Source organism: Prunus avium, chromosome 8 (assembly GCF_965620075.1).
Source record: "Prunus avium chromosome 8, drPruAviu1.hap1.1, whole genome shotgun sequence".
Lineage (NCBI taxonomy): Eukaryota > Viridiplantae > Streptophyta > Magnoliopsida > Rosales > Rosaceae > Prunus > Prunus avium.
Genome location: NC_142291.1, coordinates 17,448,770 through 17,467,176, shown reverse-complemented (window position 1 = coordinate 17,467,176; position 18,407 = coordinate 17,448,770).

The window sequence follows — 18,407 nt, the reverse complement described above, 5'->3', positions numbered from 1 at the left end:
TTGGACAATTCAAGTTCAACGGCAGTTCGTTCCTAATTGGAGTGGTTGGTGTATTCCATACTTCTAGCGATTGGGTTTCACTCAAAACTCACTAAATGACTCCTCCCACCATATTATGATGTTGCCCAAGTTTTGGGCTCGATCCGAACTCAATAGGTGTGAGAAATTGAACAATTTAAGTTCAATGGCAGTTCGTTCCTAATTGGAGCGTTTGGTGCATTCCATACTTCTAGCGATTGGATTTCACTCAAAACTCACCAAATGACTCCTCCCACCATATTATGATGTTGCCAAAGTTAGGGGTTCGATCTGAAATCAATAGGAGTGAGAAATTGGACAATTCAAGTTCAACGGCAGTTCGTGCCTAATTGGAGTGGTTGGTGTATTCCATACTTCTAGCGATTGGATTTCACTCAAAACTCACCAAATGACTCCTCCCACCATATTATGATGTTGCCCAAGTTTTGGGCTCGATCCGAAATCAATAGGTGTGAGAAATTGAACAATTCAAGTTCAACGGCAGTTCGTTCCTAATTGGAGTGGTTGGTGTATTCCGTACTTCTAGCGATTGGATTTCACTCAAAACTCACCGAATGAGTCCTCCCACCATATTACGATGTTGCCCAAGTTTTGGGCTCGATCCGAAATCAATAGGTGTTTCAAATTGGACAATTCAAGTTCAACGGCAGTTCGTTCCTAATTGGAGTGGTTGGTGTATTCCATACTTCTCGCGATTGGATTTCACTTAAAACTCACCAAATGACTCCTCCCACCACATTATGATGTTGCCCAAGTTTTGCGCTCGATCCGAAATCAATAGGTGTTCCAAATTGGACAACTCAAGTTCAAAGGCAGTTCGTTCCTAATTGGAGTGGTTGGTGTATTCCATACTTCTAGCGATTGGATTTCACTCAAAACTCACCAAATGACTCCTCCCACCATATTATGATGTTGCCCAAGTTTTGGTCTCGATCCGAAATCAATAGGTGTTCCAAATTGGACAATTCAAGTTCAACGGCAGTTCGTTCCTAATTGGAGTGGTTGGTGTATTCCATACTTCTAGCGATTGGATTTCACTCAAAACTCACCAAATGACTCCTCCCACCATATTATGATGTTGCCCAAGTTTTGGGCTCGAAACGAAATCAATAGGTGTGAGAAATTGGACAATTCAAGTTCAACGGCAGTTCGTTCCTAATTGGAGTGGTTGGTGTATTCCATACTTCTAGCGATTGGATTTCACTCAAAACTCACCAAATGACTCCTCCCACCATATTATGATGTTGCCAAAGTTAGGGGTTCGATCTGAAATCAATAGGAGTGAGAAATTGGACAATTCAAGTTCAACGGCAGTTCGTGCCTAATTGGAGTGGTTGGTGTATTCCATACTTCTAGCGATTGGATTTCACTCAAAACTCACCAAATGACTCCTCCCACCATATTATGATGTTGCCCAAGTTTTGGGCTCGATCCGAAATCAATAGGTGTGAGAAATTGAACAATTCAAGTTCAACGGCAGTTCGTTCCTAATTGGAGTGGTTGGTGTATTCCGTACTTCTAGCGATTGGATTTCACTCAAAACTCACCGAATGAGTCCTCCCACCATATTACGATGTTGCCCAAGTTTTGGGCTCGATCCGAAATCAATAGGTGTTTCAAATTGGACAATTCAAGTTCAACGGCAGTTCGTTCCTAATTGGAGTGGTTGGTGTATTCCATACTTCTAGCGATTGGGTTTCACTCAAAACTCACTAAATGACTCCTCCCACCATATTATGATGTTGCCCAAGTTTTGGGCTCGATCCGAACTCAATAGGTGTGAGAAATTGAACAATTTAAGTTCAATGGCAGTTCGTTCCTAATTGGAGCGTTTGGTGCATTCCATACTTCTAGCGATTGGATTTCACTCAAAACTCACCAAATGACTCCTCCCACCATATTATGATGTTGCCAAAGTTAGGGGTTCGATCTGAAATCAACAGGAGTGAGAAATTGGACAATTCAAGTTCAACGGCAGTTCGTGCCTAATTGGAGTGGTTGGTGTATTCCATACTTCTAGCGATTGGATTTCACTCAAAACTCACCAAATGACTCCTCCCACCATATTATGATGTTGCCCAAGTTTTGGGCTCGATCCGAAATCAATAGGTGTGAGAAATTGAACAATTCAAGTTCAACGGCAGTTCGTTCCTAATTGGAGTGGTTGGTGTATTCCGTACTTCTAGCGATTGGATTTCACTCAAAACTCACCGAATGAGTCCTCCCACCATATTACGATGTTGCCCAAGTTTTGGACTCGATCCGAAATCAATAGGTGTTTCAAATTGGACAATTCAAGTTCAACGGCAGTTCGTTCCTAATTGGAGTGGTTGGTGTATTCCATACTTCTCGCGATTGGATTTCACTTAAAACTCACCAAATGACTCCTCCCACCACATTATGATGTTGCCCAAGTTTTGGGCTCGATCCGAAATCAATAGGTGTTCCAAATTGGACAACTCAAGTTTAAAGGCAGTTCGTTCCTAATTGGAGTGGTTGGTGTATTCCATACTTCTAGCGATTGGATTTCACTCAAAACTCACCAAATGACTCCTCCCACCATATTATGATGTTGCCCAAGTTTTGGTCTCGATCCGAAATCAATAGGTGTTCCAAATTGGACAATTCAAGTTCAACGGCAGTTCGTTCCTAATTGGAGTGGTTGGTGTATTCCATACTTCTAGCGATTGGATTTCACTCAAAACTCACCAAATGACTCCTCCCACCATATTATGATGTTGCCCAAGTTTTGGGCTCGAAACGAAATCAATAGGTGTGAGAAATTGGACAATTCAAGTTCAACGGCAGTTCGTTCCTAATTGGAGTGGTTGGTGTATTCCATACTTCTAGCGATTGGATTTCACTCAAAACTCACCAAATGACTCCTCCCACCATATTATGATGTTGCCCAAGTTTTGGGCTCGATCCGAAATCAATATGTGTGAGAAATTGGACAATTCAAGTTTAACGGCAGTTCGTTCCTAACTGGAATGGTTGGTGTATTCCATATTTCTAGCGATTGGATTTCACTCAAAACTCACCAAATGACTCCTCCCACCATATTATGATGTTGCCCAAGTTTGGGGCTCGATCCGAAATCAATAGGTGTGAGAAATTGGACAATTCAAGTTCAACGGCAGTTCGTTCCTAATTGGAGTGGTTGGTGTATTCCATACTTCTAGCGATTGGATTTCACTCAAAACTCACTAAATGACACCTCCCACCATATTATGATGTTGCCCAAGTTTTGGTCGCGATCCGAAATCAATAGGTGTTCCAAATTGGACAATTCAAGTTCAACGGCAGTTCGTTCCTAATTGGAGTGGTTCGTGTATTCCATACTTCTAGCGATTGGATTTCACTCAAAACTCCCCAAATGACTCCTCCCACCATATTATGATGTTGCCCAAGTTTTGGGCTCGATCCGAACTCAATAGGTTTGAGAAATTGGACAATTTCAGATCAGTGGCAGTTCGTTCCTAATTGGAGTTGTTGGTGTATTCCGTACTTCTAGCGATTGGATTTCACTCAAAACTCACCAAATGACTCCTCCCACCATATTACGACGTTGCCCAAGTTTTCGGCTCGATCCGAACTCAATAGGTGTGAGAAATTGGACAATTTAAGTTCAATGGCAGTTCGTTCCTAATTGGAGTTGTAGGTGTATTCCGTACTTCTAGCGATTGGATTTCACTCAAAACTCACCAAATGACTCCTCCCACCATATTATGATGTTGCCCAAGTTTTGGGCTTGATCCGAAATCAATAGGTGTGAGATATTGGACAATTCAAGTTCAACGGCAGTTCGTTCCTAATTGGAGTGGTTGGTGTATTCCGTACTTCTAGCGATTGGATTTCACTCAAAACTCACCAAATGACTCCTTCCAACATATTATGATGTTGCACAAGTTTGGGGTTCCATACGAAATCAATACGTGTGAGAAATTGGACAATTCAGGTTCAACGGCAGTTCGTTCCTAATTGGAGTGGTTGGTGTATTCCATACTTCTAGCGATTGGATATCACTCAAAACTCACTAAATGACTCCTCCCACCATATTATGATGTTGCCCAACTTTTGGTCGCGATCCGAAATCAATAGGTGTTCCAAATTGGACAATTCAAGTTCAACGGCAGTTCGTTCCTAATTGGAGTGGTTGGTGTATTCCATACTTCTAGCGATTGGATTTCACTCAAAACTCACCAAATGACTCCTCCCACCATATTATGATGTTGCCCAAGTTTTGGGCTCGATCCGAACTCAATAGGTGTGAGAAATTGGACAATTTAAGTTCAAAGGCAGTTCGTTCCTAATTGGAGTTGTTGGTGTATTCCGTACTTCTAGCGATTGGATTTCACTCAAAACTCACCAAATGACTCCTCCCACCGTATTATGATGTTGCCCAAGTTTTGGGCTCGATCCGAAATCAATAGGTTTGAGAAATTGGACAATTCAAGTTCAACGGCAGTTCGTTCCAAATTGGAGTGGTTGGTGTATTCCATACTTCTAGCGATTGGATTTCACTCAAAACTCACTGCATGACTCCTCCCACCATATTATGATGTTGCCCAAGTTTTGGTCTCGATCCGAAATGAATAGGTGTTCCAAATTAGACAATTCAAGTTCAACGGCAGTTCGTTCCAAATTGGAGTGGTTGGTGTATTCCATACTTCTAGCGATTGGATTTCACTCAAAACTTACCAAATGACTCCTCCCACCATATCATGATGTTGCCCAAGTTTTGGGCTCGATCCGAAATCAATAGGTGTGAGAAATTGAACAATTCAAGTTCAACGGCAGTTCATTCCTAATTGGAGTGGTTGTTGTATTCCAGACTTCTAGCGATTGGATTTCCCTCAAAACTCACCAAATGACTCCTCCCACCATATTATGATGTTGCCCAAGTTTTGCGCTCGATCCGAAATCAATAGGTGTGAGAAATTGGACAACTCAAGTTCAACGGCAGTTCGTTCCTAATTGGAGTGGTTGGTGTATTCCATACTTCTAGCGATTGGATTTCACTCAAAACTCACCAAATGACTCCTCCCAATATATTATGATGTTGCCCAAGTGAGGGGCTCGATCCGAAATCAATAGGTGTGAGAAATTGGACAATTCAAGTTCAACGGCAGTTCGTTCCTAATTGGAGTGGTTGGTGTATTCCATACTTCTAGCGATTGGATTTCACTCAAAACTCACTAAATGAATCCTCCCACCATATTATGATGTTGACCAAGTTTTGGTCTCGATCCGAAATCAATAGGTGTTCCAAACTGGACAATTCAAGTTCAACGGCAGTTCGTTCCTAATTGGAGTGGTTGGTGTATTCCATACTTCTAGCGATCGGATTTCACTCAAAACTCACCAAATGACTCCTCCCACCATATTATGATGTTAACCAAATTTGGGCTCGATCCGAAATCAGTAGGTGTTCCAAATTGGACAATTCAAGTTCAACGGCAGCTCGTTCCTAATTGGAGTGGTTGGTGTATTCCATACTTCTAGCGATTGGATTTCACTCAAAACTCACCAAATGACTCCTCCCACCATATAATGATGTTGCCCAAGTTTTGGGCTCGATCCGAAATCAATAGGTGTTCCAAATTGGACAATTCAAGTTCAACGGCAGTTCGTTCCTAATTGGAGTGGTTTGTGTATTCCATACTTCTAGCGATTGGATTTCACTCAAAACTCACCAAATGACTCCTCCCACCATATTATGATGTTGCCCAAGTTTTGGGCTCGATCCGAAATCAATAGGTGTGGGAAATTGGACAATTCAAGTTCAACGGCAGTTCGTTCCTAATTGAAATGGTTGGTGTATTCCACACTTCTAGCGATTGGGTTTCACTCAAAACTCACCAAATGACTCCTCCCCAAATATTATGATGTTGCCCAAGTTTTGGGCTCGATCCGAAATCAATAGGTGTGAGAAATTGAACAATTCAAGTTCAACGGCAGATCGTTCCTAATTGGAGTGGTTGGTGTATTCCATACTTCTAGCGATTGGATTTCACTCAAAACTCACCAAATGACTCCTCCCACCATATTATGATGTTGCCCAAGTTTTGGGCTCGATCCGAAATCAATAGGTGTGAGAAATTGGACAATTCAAGTTCAACGGCAGTTCGTTCCTAATTGGAGTGGTTGGTGTATTCCATATTTCTAGCGATTGGATTTCACTCAAAACTCACGAAATGACTACTCCCATCATATTATGATGTTGCACAAGTTTGGGGTTCCGTAGGAAATTGTTGCATTCCTAAGAGGACACAAATTAATGTGCAAACAACCAATTAAAAATAACCGCAAGTGCACGAATCTATTGAAGTATAGATTATGTAAGTACGGGGTCGATCCCACGAAGAACTTGTCGGCTTCCTATAAGTTCTAATTTGAGTACGTAAAGAACACTTAATTGACACACCACAAATGCACAAATGCAAAATGGAAACTAAAAATGAGTAAAGAAGTGTAAAAGAAATGAAACAACACAAGAAAACTAAACAAAAACACAAACAGCATTTTCTATCACCCTTTTATCACCCATTTATCACCTATGAACAGTGCTAAAGCGACCGGTCGTCAGGTAAAAGCGACCGGTCGTTTTTTGGGCAGATTCGAAACTCAAAATTTGACTTGAAAAGCGACCGGTCGTCAGGTAAAAGAGACCGGTCGTTTTTGGGCAGATTCGTTTTCTCTGTTTTTCAGTTTCGACCTCTGTCCAGTGTTTTGCCTATAACTTTCCAACCGTACGTCCAAAATTCACGTTCTTTATACGGTTGGATTCAGCACAGAAAATGGAAGAACACAGCGCGGACCAAAAGTCCAAAACAATTACAGAAAGAAATAAAATTCAGTAACAAAGACACGTAACGTGTCAAACACGCAACTCACACACACATTGGGGGGGGGGTTTTGATTTGGTTCAAGTGATCTATTTCTATTGCATGTAAGTAAATGGACTTCGAATTTAAATGAGAATGGCAGAGATGAATTATCAAGATGTGAAATCAAAATGTAACAAACACTATGGTTTCGGAATCCACCCTAAACAATTCTACCCATGTTCATGAATACTCAAATGATGAACTCTAAACATGTTGATGAAAATGTTCGCAATCAAGACCATGGGTCGTGGCTCAAGACGCATTGATCCTCTCTAATATACGTAAAGTGCATGGTTCATGCTACAATACTTGTGCCCTCCCCATAACCGAACCTAGGTATGGTTCGTACTTCGATTCAATTACAAGGAGAACCCATTAAGTTCAAAGAGAATATGAACATCACAAGAATCCTAATAGCATGGTGTTTACATTAGGTATTCAAGAAACCAATTCACATGGATGATTCTTACTTCATCCATTTATTGCTTAGGAGAACATGAAGATACACATAATCCCAACAATCTCAAGAAGCATGCTTTCAAAGATGGCCAACCAAGGAAAAACACACATCAAGGATAGATTAATTTGGTGAATTGGAATTCATCAACAATATCTAGAAATTCATACACTCAAGCATCAAAACAATAAGGTAATCATGTTTAGGGCTTCAACCTAAGCCCTAGCTATGGAGTTTAGTTGCTCATACTTATTCCAAATACAAACTCAAAATGAAATTAGAAAGAGTTTACAGATTTTCAGAAAATGATGAGAGCTTCAAGATCATCAATGGTGGAAGTCTTCTTCTCCACTTTTCTTGGCTGCACCTTGGCTTTCTCCTAGCTCCAAGCTCTCCAAAATCTACTCTCAATTGTGTAGAATGTGGAATAGCCTGATTTCCCACGATCAAAAGGCTCCCAATATTAGATTGCAATTTTGACTTCTCCTCCCTCTCTCCTCCTTTCCAGCTTTTACCTTTTAATATAAAACTACCACCTTTGATAAAGCCTTAGCCCATTGTCCCCTTGCCATGATGGAGCTTTGACTTCACAAAGATGCCAAAAGCTCAGAAAATATCTATTTTACAAATGTAATTCCTTGTTACCAAGAGTTATGGTAACAAGAAGTTAAGATGACACAAGGGAGGTAAAAGCTGGCCAAATCCGGATTTCCAGAACTGTGGTAACATGATGGATTGGTTGGATAGGCAATACTTGTCCAATGGAGCTCAAATTTGGATATGTTGTAGTTAACATCCATTGGAACAAGTCTCATGAAGATCATGACCTCATCCGAGCACCAGAGCATGTTGATCCCAGGCCAAGAAGTTGACCTACGAAAATGAACAAAAACAGAATTTATAACTAATAATGCACTTTTAGCTCATTTTCATCCCAACCAAGGCAAAATCTAAGAAAACACAAAAAGGAAGTAAAAAGATATAAAATGTCAAGAACTAACTCAAAATAGTGGGTGAATAACATGAAAAATCATGTGTAAAAATGAACCGAACAGAAATCAATAGGTGTTCCAAATTGGACAATTCAGGTTCAACGGCAGTTCGTTCCTAATTGGATTGGTTGGTGTATTCCATACTTCTAGCGATTGGATTTCACTCAAAACTCGCCAAAGGACTCCTCCCACCATATTATGATGTTGCCCAAGTTAGGGGCTCGATCCGAAATCAATAGGTGTGAGAAATTGGACAATTAAAGTTCAACGGCAGTTCGTTCCTAATTGGAGTGGTTGGTGTATTCCGTACTTCTAGCGATTGGATTTCACTCAAAACTCACCAAATAACTCATCCCACCATATTATGATGTTGCGCAAGTTTTGGGCTCGATCCGAAATCAATAGGTGTGAGAAATTGAACAATTCAAGTTCAACGGCAGTTCATTCCTAATTGGAGTGGTTGTTGTATTCCAGACTTCTAGTGATTGGATTTCCCTCAAAACTCACCAAATGACTCCTCCCACCATATTATGATGTTGCCCAAGTTTTGCGCTCGATCCGAAATCAATAGGTGTTCCAAATTGGACAATTCAAGTTCAACGGCAGTTCATTCCTAATTGGAGTGGTTGTTGTATTCCAGACTTCTAGTGATTGGATTTCCCTCAAAACTCACCAAATGACTCCTCCCACCATATTATGATGTTGCCCAAGTTTTGCGCTCGATCCGAAATCAATAGGTGTTCAAAATTGGACAATTCAAGTTCAACGGCAGTTCATTCCAAATTGGAGTGGTTGTTGTATTCCAGACTTCTAGTGATTGGATTTCCCTCAAAACTCACCAAATGACTCCTCCCACCATAATATGATGTTGCCCAAGTTTTACGCTCGATCCGAAATCAATAGGTGTTCCAAATTGGACAATTCAAGTTCAACGGCAGTTCATTCCTAATTGGAGAGGTTGTTGTATTCCAGACTTCTAGTGATTGGATTTCACTCAAAACTCACCAAATGACTCCTCCCACCATATTATGATGTTGCCCAAGTTTTGGGCTCGATCCGAAATCAATAGGTGTTCCAAATTGGACAATTCAAGTTCAACGGCAGTTCGTTCCTAATTGGAGTGGTTGGTGTATTCCATACTTCTAGCGATTGGATTTCACTCAAAACTCACCAAATGACTCCTCCCGCCATATTATGATGTTGCCCAAGTTTTGGACTCGATCCGAAATCAATAGGTGTTCCAAATTGGACAATTCAAGTTCAACGGCAGTTCGTTCCTAATTGGAGTGGTTGGTGTATTCCATACTTCTAGCGATTGGATTTCACTCAAAACTCACCAAATGACTCCCCCCACCATATTATGACGTTGCCCAAGTTTTGGTCTCGATCCGAAATCAATAGGTGTTCCAAATTGGACAATTCAAGTTCAACGGCAGTTCGTTCCTAATTGGAGTGGTTGGTGTATTCCATACTTCTAGCGATTGGATTTCACTCAAAACTCACCAAATGACTCCTCCCACCATATTATGATGTTGCCCAAGTTTTGGGCTCGATCCGAAATCAATAGGTGTGGGAAATTGGACAATTCAAGTTCAACGGCAGTTCGTTCCTAATTGAAATGGTTGGTGTATTCCACACTTCTAGCGATTGGGTTTCACTCAAAACTCACCAAATGACTCCTCCCCAAATATTATGATGTTGCCCAAGTTTTGGGCTCGATCCGAAATCAATAGGTGTGAGAAATTGAACAATTCAAGTTCAACGGCAGTTCGTTCCTAATTGGAGTGGTTGGTGTATTCCATACTTCTAGCGATTGGATTTCACTCAAAACTCACCAAATGACTCCTCCCACCATATTATGATGTTGCCCAAGTTTTGGGCTCGATCCGAAATCAATAGGTGTGAGAAATTGGACAATTCAAGTTCAACGGCAGTTCGTTCCTAATTGGAGTGGTTGGTGTATTCCATATTTCTAGCGATTGGATTTCACTCAAAACTCACGAAATGACTACTCCCATCATATTATGATGTTGCACAAGTTTGGGGTTCCGTAGGAAATCAATAGGTGTTCCAAATTGGACAATTCAGGTTCAACGGCAGTTCGTTCCTAATTGGATTGGTTGGTGTATTCCATACTTCTAGCGATTGGATTTCACTCAAAACTCGCCAAAGGACTCCTCCCACCATATTATGATGTTGCCCAAGTTAGGGGCTCGATCCGAAATCAATAGGTGTGAGAAATTGAACAATTCAAGTTCAACGGCAGTTCGTTCCTAATTGGAGTGGTTGGTGTATTCCGTACTTCTAGTGATTGGATTTCACTCAAAACTCACCAAATGACTCATCCCACCATATTATGATGTTGCCCAAGTTTTGGGCTCGATCCGAAATCAATAGGTGTGAGAAATTGAACAATTCAAGTTCAACGGCAGTTCATTCCTAATTGGAGTGGTTGTTGTATTCCAGACTTCTAGTGATTGGATTTCCCTCAAAACTCACCAAATGACTCCTCCCACCATATTATGATGTTGCCCAAGTTTTGCGCTCGATCCGAAATCAATAGGTGTTCCAAATTGGACAATTCAAGTTCAACGGCAGTTCATTCCTAATTGGAGTGGTTGTTGTATTCCAGACTTCTAGTGATTGGATTTCCCTCAAAACTCACCAAATGACTCCTCCCACCATATTATGATGTTGCCCAAGTTTTGCGCTCGATCCGAAATCAATAGGTGTTCAAAATTGGACAATTCAAGTTCAACGGCAGTTCATTCCAAATTGGAGTGGTTGTTGTATTCCAGACTTCTAGTGATTGGATTTCCCTCAAAACTCACCAAATGACTCCTCCCACCATAATATGATGTTGCCCAAGTTTTACGCTCGATCCGAAATCAATAGGTGTTCCAAATTGGACAATTCAAGTTCAACGGCAGTTCATTCCTAATTGGAGTGGTTGTTGTATTCCAGACTTCTAGTGATTGGATTTCACTCAAAACCCACCAAATGACTCCTCCCACCATATTATGATGTTGCCCAAGTTTTGGGCTCGATCCGAAATCAATAGGTGTTCCAAATTGGACAATTCAAGTTCAACGGCAGTTCGTTCCTAATTGGAGTGGTTGGTGTATTCCATACTTCTAGCGATTGGATTTCACTCAAAATTCACCAAATGACTCCTCCCACCATATTATGGTGTTGCCCAAGTTTTGGGCTCGATCCGAAATCATTAGGTGTGAGAAATTGGACAATTCAAGTGCAACGGCAGTTCGTTCCTAATTGAAGTGTTTGGTGTATTCCATACTTGTAGCGATTGGATTTCACTCAAAACTCACCAAATGACTCCTCCCACCATATTATGATGTTGCCCAAGTTAGGGGCTCGATCCGAAATCAATAGGTGTGAGAAATTGGACAATTGAAGTTCAACGGCAGTTCGTTCCTAATTGGAGTGGTTGGTGTATTCCATATTTCTAGCGATTGGATTTCACTCAAAACTCACCAAATGACTCCTCCCACCATATTGTGATGTTGCCCAAGATTTGGTCTCGATCCGAAATCAATAGGTGTTTCAAATTGGACAATTCAAGTTCAACGGCAGTTCGTTCGTAATTGGAGTGGTTGGAGTATTCCATACTTCTACCGATTGGATTTCACTCAAAACTCACCAAATGACTCCTCCCACCACATTATGATGTTGCCCAAGTTTTGGGCTCGATCCGAAATCAATAGGTGTGAGAAATTGGACAATTCCAGTTCAACGGCAGTTCGTTCCTAATTGGAGTGGTTGGTGTATTCCATACTTCTAGCGATTGGATTTCACTCAAAACTCACCAAATGAATCCTCCCAACAAATTATGATGTTGCCCAAGTTTTCGGCTCGATCTGAAATGAATTGGTGTTCCAAAATTGGACAATTCAAGTTCAACGGCAGTTCGTTCCTAATTGGAGTGGTTGGTGTATTCCATACTTCTAGCGATTGGATTTCACTCAAAACTCACCAAATGACTCCTCCCACCATATTATGATGTTGCCCAAGTTTTGGGCTCGATCCGAAATCAATAGGTGTGAGAAATTGGACAATTCAAGTTCAACGGCAGTTCGTTCCTAATTGGAGTGGTTGGTGTATTCCATACTTCTAGCGATTGGATTTCACTCAAAACTCACCAATTGACTCCTCCCACCATATTATGATGTTGCCCAGGTTTTGGGATCGATCCGAACTCAATAGGTGTGAGAAATTGGACAATTTAAGTTCAACGGCAGTTCGTTCCTAATTGGAGTGGTTGGTGTATAACATACTTCTAGCGATTGGATTTCACTCAAAACTCACTATATGACTCCTCCCACCATATTATGATGTTGCCCAAGTTTTGGTCTCGATCCGAAATCAATAGGTGTTTCAAATTGGACAATTCAAGTTCAACGGCAGTTCGTTCCTAATTGGAGTGGTTGGTGTATTCCATACTTCTAGCGAATGGATTTCACTCAAAACTCACCAAATGACTCCTCCCATCATATTATGATGTTGTACAAGTTTGGGGTTCCATACGAAATCAATAGGTGTGAGGAATTGGACAATTCAGGTTCAACGGCAGTTCGTTCCTAATTGGAATGGTTGGTGTATTCCATACTTCTCGCGATTGGTTTCACTCAAAACTCACCAAATGACTCCTCCCACCATATTATGATGTTGCCCAAGTTTTGGGCTCGATCCGAAATCAATACGTGTTCCAAATTGGACAATTCAAGTTCAACGGCAGTTCGTTCCTAATTGGAGTGGTTGGTGTATTCCATACTTCTCGCGATTGGATTTCACTTAAAACTCACCAAATGACTCCTCCCACCACATTATGATGTTGCCCAAGTTTTGGGCTTGATCCGAAATCAGTAGGTGTTCCAAATTGGACAATTCAAGTTCAACGGCAGTTCGTTCCTAATTGGAGTGGTTGGTGTATTTCATACTTCTAGCGATTGGATTTCACTCAAAAATCACCAAATGACTCCTCCCACCATATTATGATGTTGCCCAAGTTTTGGGCTCGATCCGAAATCAATAGGTGTGAGAAATTGGAGTGGTTGGTGTATTCCGTACTTCTAGCGATTGGATTTCACTAAAAACTCACGAAATGACTCCTCCCATCATATTATGATGTTGCACAAGTTTGGGGTTCCATACGAAATCAATAGGTGTGAGGAATTGGACAATTCAGGTTCAACGGCAGTTCGTTCCTAATTGGGGTGGTTGGTGTATTCCATACTTCTAGCGATTGGATTTCACTCAAAACTCACCAAATGACTCCTCCCACCATATTATGATGTTGCCCAAGTTTTGGGCTCGATCCGAAATCAAAAGGTGTTCCAAATTGGACAATTCAAGTTCAACGGCAGTTCGTTCCTAATTGGAGTGGTTGGTGTATTCCATACTTCTAGCGATTGGATTTCACTCAAAACTCTCCAAATGACTCCCCCCACCATATTATGACGTTGCCCAAGTTTTGGGCTCGATCCGAAATCAATAGGTGTTCCAAATTGGACAATTCAAGTTCACTGGCAGTTCGTTCCTAATTGGAGTGGTTGGTGTATTCCATACTTCTAGCGATTGGATTTCACTCAAAACTCACCAAATGACCCCTCCCACCATATTATGATGTTGCCCAAGTTTTGGGCTCGATCCGAAATCAATAGGTGTGAGAAATTGAACAATTCAAGTTCAACGGCAGTTCGTTCCTAGTTGTAGTGGTTGGTGTATTCCATACTTCTAGCGATTGGATTTCACTCAAAACTCACGAAATGACTCCTCCCATCATATTATGATGTTGCACAAGTTTGGGGTTCCATACGAAATCAATTGGTGTGAGAAATTGAACAATTCAAGTTCAACGGCAGTTCGTTCCTAATTGGAGTTGTTGGTGTATTCCATACTTCTAGCAATTGGATTTCACTCAAAACTCACCAAATGACTCCTCCCACCATATTATGATGTTGCCCAAGTTTTGGGCTCGATCCGAAATCAATAGGTGTTCCAAATTGGACAATTCAAGTTCAACGGCAGTTCGTTCCTAATTGGAGTGGTTGGTGTATTCCATACTTCTCGCGATTGGATTTCACTTCAAACTCACCAAATGACTCCTCCCACCACATTATGATGTTGCCCAAGTTTTGGGCTCGATGCGAAATCAATAGGTGTGTGAAATTGGACAATTCAAGTTCAACGGCAGTTCGTTCCTAATTGGAGTGGTGGGTGTATTCCATACTTCTAGCGATTGGATTTCACTAAAAACTCACGAAATGACTCCTCCCATCATATTATGATGTTGCACAAGTTTGGGGTTCCATACGAAATCCATAGGTATGAGAAATTGGACAATTCAGGTTCAACGGCAGTTCGTTCCTAATTGGAATGGTTGGTGTATTCCATACTTCTAGCGATTGGATTTCACTCAAAACTCACCAAATGACTCCTCCCATCATATAATGATGTTGCACAAGTTTGGGGTTCCATACGAAATCAATAGGTGTGAGAAATTGGACAATTCAGGTTCAACGGCAGTTCTTTCTTAATTGGAGTGGTGGGTGTATTCCATACTTCTAGCGATTGGATTTCACTCAAAACTCACCAAATGACTCCTCCCAACATATTATGATGTTGCCCAAGTTTTGGGCTCGATCCGAAATCAATAGGTGTGAGAAATTGAACAATTCAAGTTCAACGGCAGTTCGTTCCTAATTGTAGTGGTTGGTGTATTCCATACTTCTAGCGATTGGATTTCACTCAAAACTCACCAAATGACTCCTCCCACCATATTACGATGTTGCCCAAGTTTTGGGCTCGATCCGAAATCAATAGGTGTTCCAATTTGGACAATTCAAGTTCAACGGCAGTTCATTCCTAATTGGAGTGGTTGGTGTATTCCATACTTCTAGCGATTGGATTTCACTCAAAACTCACGAAATGACTCCTCCCATCATATTATGATGTTGCACAAGTTTGGGGTTCCATACGAAATCAATAGGTGTGAGGAATTGGACAATTAAGGTTCAACGGCAGTTCGTTCCTAATTGGAGTGGTTGGTGTATTCCATACTTCTAGCGATTGGATTTCACTCAAAACTCACTAAATGACTCCTCCCATCATATTATGATGTTGCACAAGTTTGGGGTTCCGTACGAAATCAATAGGTGTTCCAAATTGGACAATTCAGGTTCAACGGCAGTTCGTTCCTAATTGGAGTGGTTGGTGTATTCCATACTTCTAGTGATTGGATTTCACTCAAAACTAAACAAATGACTCCTCCCACCATATTATGATGTTGCCCAAGTTTTGGGCTCGATCCGAAATCAATAGGTGTGAGAAATTGGACAATTCAAGTTCAACGGCAGTTCGTTCCTCATTGGAGTGGTTGGTGTATTCCATTCTTCTAGCGATTGGATTTCACTCAAAACTCACCAAATGACTCCTCCCACCATATTATGATGTTGCCCAAGTTTTGGGCTCGATCCGAAATCAATAGGTGTTCCAAATTCCACAATTCAAGTTCAACGGCAGTTCGTTCCTAATTGGAGTGGTTGGTGTATTCCATACTTCTAGCGATTGGATTTCACTCAAAACTAAACAAATGACTCCTCCCACCATATTATGATGTTGCCCAAGTTTTGGGCTCGATCCGAAATCAATAGGTGTGAGAAATTGGACAATTCAAGTTCAACGGCAGTTCGTTCCTAATTGGAGTGGTTGGTGTATTCCATTCTTCTAGCGATTGGATTTCACTCAAAACTCACCAAATGATTCCTCCCACCATATTATGATGTTGCCCAAGTTTTCGGCTCGATCCGAAATCAACAGGTGTGAGAAATTGGACAATTTAAGTTCAACGGCAGTTCGTTCCTAATTGTAGTGGTTGGTGTATTCCATACTTCTAGCGATTGGATTTCACTCAAAACTCTCCAAATGACTCCTCCCACCATATTACGATGTTGCCCAAGTTTTGGGCTCGATCCGAAATCAATAGATGTGAGAAATTGGACAATTCAAGTTCAACGGCAGTTCGTTCCTCATTGGAGTGGTTGGTGTATTCCATTCTTCTAGCGATTGGATTTCACTCAAAACTCACCAAATGACTCCTCCCACCATATTATGATGTTGCCCAAGTTTTGGGCTCGATCCGAAATCAATAGGTGTTCCAAATTGCACAATTCAAGTTCAACGGCAGTTCGTTCCTAATTGGAGTGGTTGGTGTATTCCATACTTCTAGCGATTGGATTTCACTCAAAACACACCAAATGACTCCTCCCACCATATTATGATGTTGCCCAAGTTTTGGGCTCGATCCGAAAATCAATAGGTGTGAGAAATTGGACAATTCAAGTTCAACGGCAGTTCGTTCCTAATTGGAGTGGTTGGTGTATTCCATACTTCTAGCGATTGGATTTCACTCAAAACTCTCCAAATGACTCCTCCCACCATATTATGATGTTGCCCAAGTTTTGGGCTCGATCCGAAATCAATAGGTGTGAGAAATTGGAGAATTCAAGTTCAACGGCAGTTCGTTCCTAATTGGAGTAGTTGGTGTATCCCCTACTTCTAGCGATTGGATTTCACTCAAAACTCACCAAATGACTCCCCCCACCATATTATGATGTTGCCCATGTTTTGGGCTCGATCCGAAATCAATAGGTGTTCCAAATTGGACAATTCAAGTTCAACGGCAGCTCGTTCCTAATTGGAGTGGTTGGTGTATTCCATACTTCTACCAACTGGATTTCACTCAAAACTCAACAAATGACCCCTCCCACCATATTATGACGTTGCCCAAGTTTGGGGCTCGATCCGAAATCAATAGGTGTGAGAAATTGGACAATTCAAGTTCAACTGCAGTTCGTTCCTAATTGGAGTGGTTGGTGTATTCCATACTTCTAGCGATTCGATTTCACTCAAAAGTCACCAAATGACTCCTCCCACCATACTACGATGTTGCCCAAGTTTTGGGGTCGATCGGAAATCAATAGGTGTGAGAAATTGGAAAATTCAAGTTCAACGGCAGTTCATTCCTAATGGGAGTGGTTGGTGTATTCCATACTTCTAGCGATTGGATGTCACTCAAAACTCACCAAATGACTCCTTCCACCATATTATGATGTTGCCCAAGTTTTGGGCTCGATCCGAAATCAATAGGTGTTCCAAATTGGACAATTCAACTTCAACGGCAGTTCGTTCCTAATTGGAGTGGTTGGTGTATTCCATACTTCTAGCGATTGGATTTCACTCAAAACTCACCAAATGACTCCTCCCACCATATTATGATGTTGCACAAGTTTGGGGTTCGATCCGAAATCAATAGGTGTTCCAAATTGCACAATTCAAGTTCAACGGCAGTTCGTTCCTAATGGGAGTGGTTAGTGTATTCCATACTTCTAGCGATTGGATTTCACTCAAAACTCACCAAATGACTCCTCCCACCATATTATGATGTTGCCCAAGTTTTGGGCTCGATCAGAAATCAATAGGTGTTCCAAATTGGACAATTAAAGTTCAACGGCAGTTCGTTCCTAATTGGAGTGGTTTGTGTATTCCATACTTCTAGCGTTTGGATTTCACTCAAAACTCACCAAATGACTCCTCCCACCATATTATCATGTTGCCCAAGTTTTGGTCTCGATCCGATATCAATAGGTCTTCCAAATTGGACAATCCAAATTCAACGGCAATTCATTCCTAATTGGAGTGGTTGGTGTATTCCATACTTCTAGCGATTGGATTTCACCCAAAACTCACCAAATGACTCCTCCCGCCATATTATGATGTTGCCCAAGTTTTGGGCCCGATCCGAAGTCAATAGGTGTGAGAAATTGGACAATTCAAGTTCAACGGCAGTTCGTTCCTAATTGGAGTGGTTGGTGTATTCCATAATTCTAGCGATTGGATTTCACTCAAAACTCACCAAATGACTCCTCCTACCATAATATGATGTTGCACAAGTTTGGGGTTCGATCTGAAATCAATAGGTGTGAGAAATTGGACAATTGAAGTTCAACG